At 50.1% G+C, this 5,880-nt stretch overlaps 1 pseudogene; it reads right to left on the bottom strand.

The window, feature by feature from the left end:
- Positions 1-2,012: 2,012 nt before the first annotated feature.
- Positions 2,013-4,153, bottom strand: LOC102372741 (annotated as a pseudogene).
- Between the last annotated feature and the right edge of the window lie 1,727 nt (positions 4,154-5,880).

Here is a 5,880-nt window from a genome sequence, read left to right as displayed (position 1 = left end):
ACTGCTGCCAGCACACTCCTCCTCAGGAGCCTCTGCTGGCTCCTCGTCTGAGGCGTCGTGCCCCCCGGGGACTTTCTGGCATGTGTTGCCCGCCCACACGCTCCTCCCATTCGTTCCTCTCTCTCCCTCACCGCCGTTCGCCATTTTTATCTTTGCTGGCCGACGATTACTGATGACGTCACCATCCGGTCTCAGTTGAATAAAGACGCGGCTGATAAGCTGCGCAGGTTTCTCCTCCTGCTCCCGCCTCGCTACAGCTCCTGCTGCAGGTAAGTGTTTTGTTTTTCTTATTTCATTTTTTTGGTTTGTCGCATCCCCCTCCTGTTCTCTCCTGTGACAGATGCTTTTTATAACAAAAATTTGTTATATGCGAGGTAAATTCACTCTTATGTGATCGGTGTGGTGGAAGCCCATAGTCAGCCACTTTGTGCGGCACATTGTCAGGGTGACACGCACCAAAATATAGTCTCCTGTGTGCATCTGTGCTCCTTGCTTGTTGTCTACGACATGTGTTTCTGTAGTTGCCATCCCCATTATGGTAGTGCCCTGTGCATGTGTGTACCGTCTGTTGCTGGTGAGTATCAAAATTGTCTTGTAAAAGTAGTAGAAATGGGTCTGGGGGTCAGCACAGTCGAGGTCTTGTAACCTGTCTAATATGTTGCAAGTTCAGCAACACCACTCTGGACACTCCTGTGTTGAACTAACAGTTATTTATTATTATAACTCTCTGGAATCATATCCAGGGTAGATCTTACCAACTACATCAGTATATTATGTATGCAGATCTTATACCTGCTCTGACTTGACCCAATCCAATCCTGTGGAGGGAGAGAGACCAAGGATGCCTCTGGCTCCTCATGGCAGAGAAAGTGGAGTCCCAGTGCTGCAAAACTGCCACAAAGTAAAGTGAACCCTGCATTGCTGAATATGAGGGCTTTGCCCTTAAAGGGACAGTACAAGGAAAACACAATAAGACACAACACCCCTCCCCGCTAGACAGAATAGTCAGCCAACCATTTGGGAGGACTCCGCTTCCTCCAGTGTGGTCTTCCCATAGAACCGGACTCAGTGAGGGGTTCAGTGGATGACGGCCCGGCCAGCCTATCTGGAGACTCAACAGCGACACTTCCTTCCGACGGTGATGGCAAAGGGTTTGGAAGCAGGTAGGCAGTTCTCCAATGAAGCCATGTCTGTCGGTAGTGAATTGGTGCTTGGAGATTGCTCAGGTGTAGGGTTATCAGTAGGAGAATGCCCACGCAGCTGGTCCACATGACATCTCCAAACTTGTCCATCATCAGTCTGGACTGCATATGATGCAGGTCCTGTGGCACTTACAATTTTAGATTGAACCCACTGTGAGCCTGTCCCATAGTTCTGAGCAAACACTGTCTCTTGTGGAACGAAAAGACATAAGGTACCAGATACCAATGCGGAGTCCAACTCCTTTTCTTTCTGAAGCTGCATGTCTCTCACAAGGTCTGGGTTAACATGGTCAAGGCATGTCTTGAGAAGATGACCCATAAGAAGCTCTGATGGGCTGGACCCTGTTGTAGGGCAAGGAATTACATGTTGAGCAAACAGAACTCTGGCCAGTCTCCTACAACAATCCTTTTCAGTGCATCTTTTGTAGTCTGCACCATTCGCTCAGTTTGACCATTGGCCTGTGGCTTGCAAGGTACAATGGTAACAGTTTGAATGAGGCTGCGGCTGGCAAAATCTTGGAACTGCTGAGGTGAATGCACTGCCATTATCAGAAACGATAGTGTCAGGCATTCCATGGGTTGCAAACAGCTAATGGAGAGCTGTTATAGTGGCAGTTGATGTTAGAGTTGAGACAGTAATCGCTTCAAGCCATTTTGAGTAAAAGTCAACAACAATTAAGAAATTCTTATCTTGAAAAGGGCCAGCAAAATCAACATGGATGCATGACCAGGGTTCCTTTGTCATTTCCCCAGGGGATCCTGGTGCCTTCGGTGGATTATGACGGGTTGCTTGACAAATGCTGCACTTCCTCACAACCCTTCTATGTCATTGTCCATAACTGGCCACCATACATAACTTCTAGCCAGCGCTTTCATCCTCACAATGCCTGGGTGTGCTGCATGCAGCATTGTCAGTATAATTAGGCATCCTGCTTCTGGAATTATGACATGATTTCCCCACAAGAGGAACCCTTGTGTGCAGACAGCTCGTGTTGACATGATGAAAATGGCCTGAATTCCTCAGCCAATCTGTCTGCAGGCCAGCCCTTCCATACCCAGTTGAGGATATGGGCAAGGATAGGTCTTTTGCAGTCATCCTTGCTATCTGATCAGCTTGAAGAGGGGCTTCTGGCATGGATTCCAGCATGAGGACTTCCACTGGTGGAGGAGTAGCACAATCAGGTATTTGTAGTGGTAGGCGGCTCAATGCATCAGCATTTGCAATCGTTTTCCCAAGTTTGTGCATGAGTATATAGCCATATGCATTTAGCATGATGTTCCAGCGTTGTATACAAGGAGACAAGATAGGAGGAGTTAGTTTGTCCATAGTAAAAATTCCAAGGCGGGGTTTGTGGTCTGTTCAGATTTTGAATTTGCGGCCATAAATGTAGTTGTGAATTTTTTAAACTCCTGCAATGACTGCCAATGCTTCTTTATTAATCTATGAGTAATTCCTCTCAGTTGAAGTCATTGTTCTTGAGTAAAAAGCAACAGGTGCATGCATGCCATCAGGTAATGTGTGACTGAGGACAGTGCCAACACCAAACAGTGAGGCATCACAAGTAATGGGCGGTGGCTTCTGCTCATCATAGTGAAGAAGGACAGAGTCTGATGTCAGCAACTTCTTGATGCCCTGGAAGGCTTCATTGTGCTGGCAAGTCCACTTCCACTGAGCTCCTTTATCCAGTAAGCGATGAAGAGGCTCTGTTATGGTGGCTTTGTCTTTCAAGATGTGATAAAAGTTGACAAGTCCTAAGAATTCTTGAAGATCCTGTTTGCATTTTGGTATAGGGACATCATGTATTGCTTTTACCTTATCTTCAACTGGGTGAATGCCAGAAGCATCAATTTGATATCCCAGAAAGTTGATACTGGAAACTGCCAGTTGACATTTCTCTCTTTTTACTCTGATACCTGCTTTATCAAATTTCTCTAAAACTTCTCCAAGTCTCTCAGTGAGTTTCTCTCTTGACAGCCCCATGATCAATACATCAAAGTATGGAACAACCCTGGGAATTCCTGCTAGCAATTTTCTCCATGAACTGCTGGAAAATTCCTGGTGCCACAGAAATTCCAAACTGGAGGCACTTGACACAGAACGTTCCCCAGTATGTAATTATTGTTTGGGCCTCAGCAGCCTTGTCATCCACTATCAATTGCTGATAGGCTTGAGCGAGGTCAAGTTTGGCAAAAACCTTCGCTCCTGCAAGGACAGTAACTGGTTAATGGCAGGCACTGGGTGTGGGTCCTGCTTAAGTCTTTATTAACAGTGCACTTGTAATCCCCACAGATGCAAACACTGCTGTTAGGTTTTAAAACAGAAACAACTGGTACAGCCCAGCTTGTACGTACGATTGGCTCAAGGACCCCTTGCATGATAAGCCGATCTAATTCTGCATCCGTTTTTGGCCGCAGTGGAAAACGTACATTCCAAGCCTTCATAAAGATAGGGGCTATCGCAGGATCTATTTGGAACGTCACAGGTGGACCAGAGTAAGTTCCTAATTCCTCGGAGAATACCTGGTTAACTCCCTTGCAAGCCTTTCCAGACTTTCTGTGCAGAGACTGTGTACGCCTTGAATACTGATTCCCAATGGTGAGAACCAATTTCTCCCCAGAAGACTTTTGCAGGAACGCTTAGTGACAATGAGGGGTAGATGCTATCTAACAGATCCATACTGGACATTGACACTGCAGCTACCCAAAGTTTCCAGAATCTGTCCATTGTAGTCATGTAGGCAACATGCGGGTTTCACTAACTTGGGGAGAGGGTGCTGAAACAAGTGGAAGAATGTGTTTTCATCTATGAGGGATACATTGGTGACAGACAGGGGGGACAAGGATGAACTCCTCAACGAGTTTTTTGCCTCTGTGTTCTTAAGTGAGGGGCAGGACAAGGCTCTCACTGGGATTGTAGAGAGGCAGCAGCAGGACACCAGACTACTAAACATAGACCCTGAGATGGTGCAGGGTCACTGGGAGGAACTGGATGCCTTTAAGTCGGCAGGCCTGGATGAGCTCCATCTGAGGGTACTGAAGGCACTGGCTGACGTCATTGCGCAACCACTGGCGGTAATATTTGAGCAGTCGTGGCGCACGGGCCAGGTCCTGGAGGACTGGAAAAGGGCCATTGTGGTCCCCATTTTCAAGAAGGGGAGGAAGGAGGACCCAGGCAACTACAGGCCAGTCAGTCTCAACTTCCATCCTAGGCAAAGTCTATGAAAAAATTATCAAGGCTCACATTTGCGAGAGCCGGGCAGGAAAAATTATGCTGAGGGAAAACCAGCACGGGTTTGTAGCAGGTAAATCATGCCTGACTAATCTAGTCTCTTTTTATGACCAGGTTACAAAACGCCTGGATGCAGGAGTAGGGGTTGATGTCGTATACTTAGACTTCAGGAAGGCCTTCAATATGGTATCCCATACCATACTGGTGAACAAGTTAAGAGGCTGTGACTTGGATAACTACACAGTCCGGTGGGTGGCGAATTGGCTAGAGGGTCGCACCCAGAGAGTCGTAGTGGATGGGTCGGTATCGACCTGGAAGGGTGTGGGCAGTGGGGTCCCGCAGGGCTCAGTCCTTGGACCAATACTCTTCAATATCTTCATCAGCGACTTGGACAAGGGAGTGAAGTGTACTCTGTCCAAGTTTGCAGATGACATAAAACTGTGGGGAGAAGTGGACACGCTGGAGGGCAGGGAACAACTACAAGCAGACCTGGACAGGTTGGACATATGGGCAGTGTTCCAGGGGGGCTGGGATGCCGAAGGAACCCCGGGGCAGCAAAGAGTCCCACTTACCTCCCGCAGAGCTGGAAGAGCTGGAGGAGGTGCGTACGCTGAGAACGCCGGCGCGGGTGATCAGCCGGGCGTTTATCCAGCTGCGGCAGAACAGCGGGGGTGGAGGACGCTTCCCGGAAGGAACAAAAAGTGGCCCCGCCAAGGCAGCGGGGCAGCTGATAGGAGGAGACCGGAGGAGCGAGCTCCTGCGAGGAGGGGATCAGCCGCCACACTCAGCAGCGGGGAGAGAAAGGGGTGGAGCCAGAGCAGGCTCCGAGAGAGCTAGTGAAGCAACCAGCAGCAGTGTTAGTGTAGGAGCCGGCTCCGCAGTTGTCGGCAGAGCCGTGGAGGAAACCAGCTACATCACCGGCAATAGAGCCGGAGGAGGAGCTGACTGGATGACAGGCAGCAGAGCCGGTGAGGAAACCGGCTGCCTCACAAGCGGCAGGATCGGTGGAGGAACCGGCCGCACTGCAGGCAGCAGCGCCGGTGAGGTAACCAGTCGCACCATAGAACGCAGAGCCAGCAGAAGAACCGGCTGCATCACGGGCAGTAGGATTGAAGCAGGAGCTGAGGCGGAAGGGCCGGGCTGGTGCCCCAGTAGGCTGTACACCAAGCCTGAAGACCTTTATTGACGGCCGGCGAGTCGGGGGCGAGAGGGTGGCAGGCCAAGGACAACGTGGAAGCCAGAGGAGGTAGAGCTTAAGGTGGCGAGTGGCCAGGGTGTAGGGGAGGACGGAGCCCTGAGAGTACCCGCCGGGAAACGTGTCAGCCCTGGTGGCTGCCCCAAGGGCGGACCCCCCACTGAAGTTCCATCCAAAGTCATGGCAGGGGGGTTAAGGGGTCCCCCTGACGTCAGCAGGGGTAACCTCTGGGGCTCACCCGTAAGCCCCAGGGC

Source organism: Alligator sinensis, unplaced genomic scaffold (genome assembly GCF_000455745.1).
Source record: "Alligator sinensis unplaced genomic scaffold, ASM45574v1 scaffold246_1, whole genome shotgun sequence".
NCBI classification, from domain to species: domain Eukaryota; kingdom Metazoa; phylum Chordata; order Crocodylia; family Alligatoridae; genus Alligator; species Alligator sinensis.
Note: the sequence above shows the minus strand (reverse complement) of the source record. Positions and strands in the feature narration are given on the sequence as shown.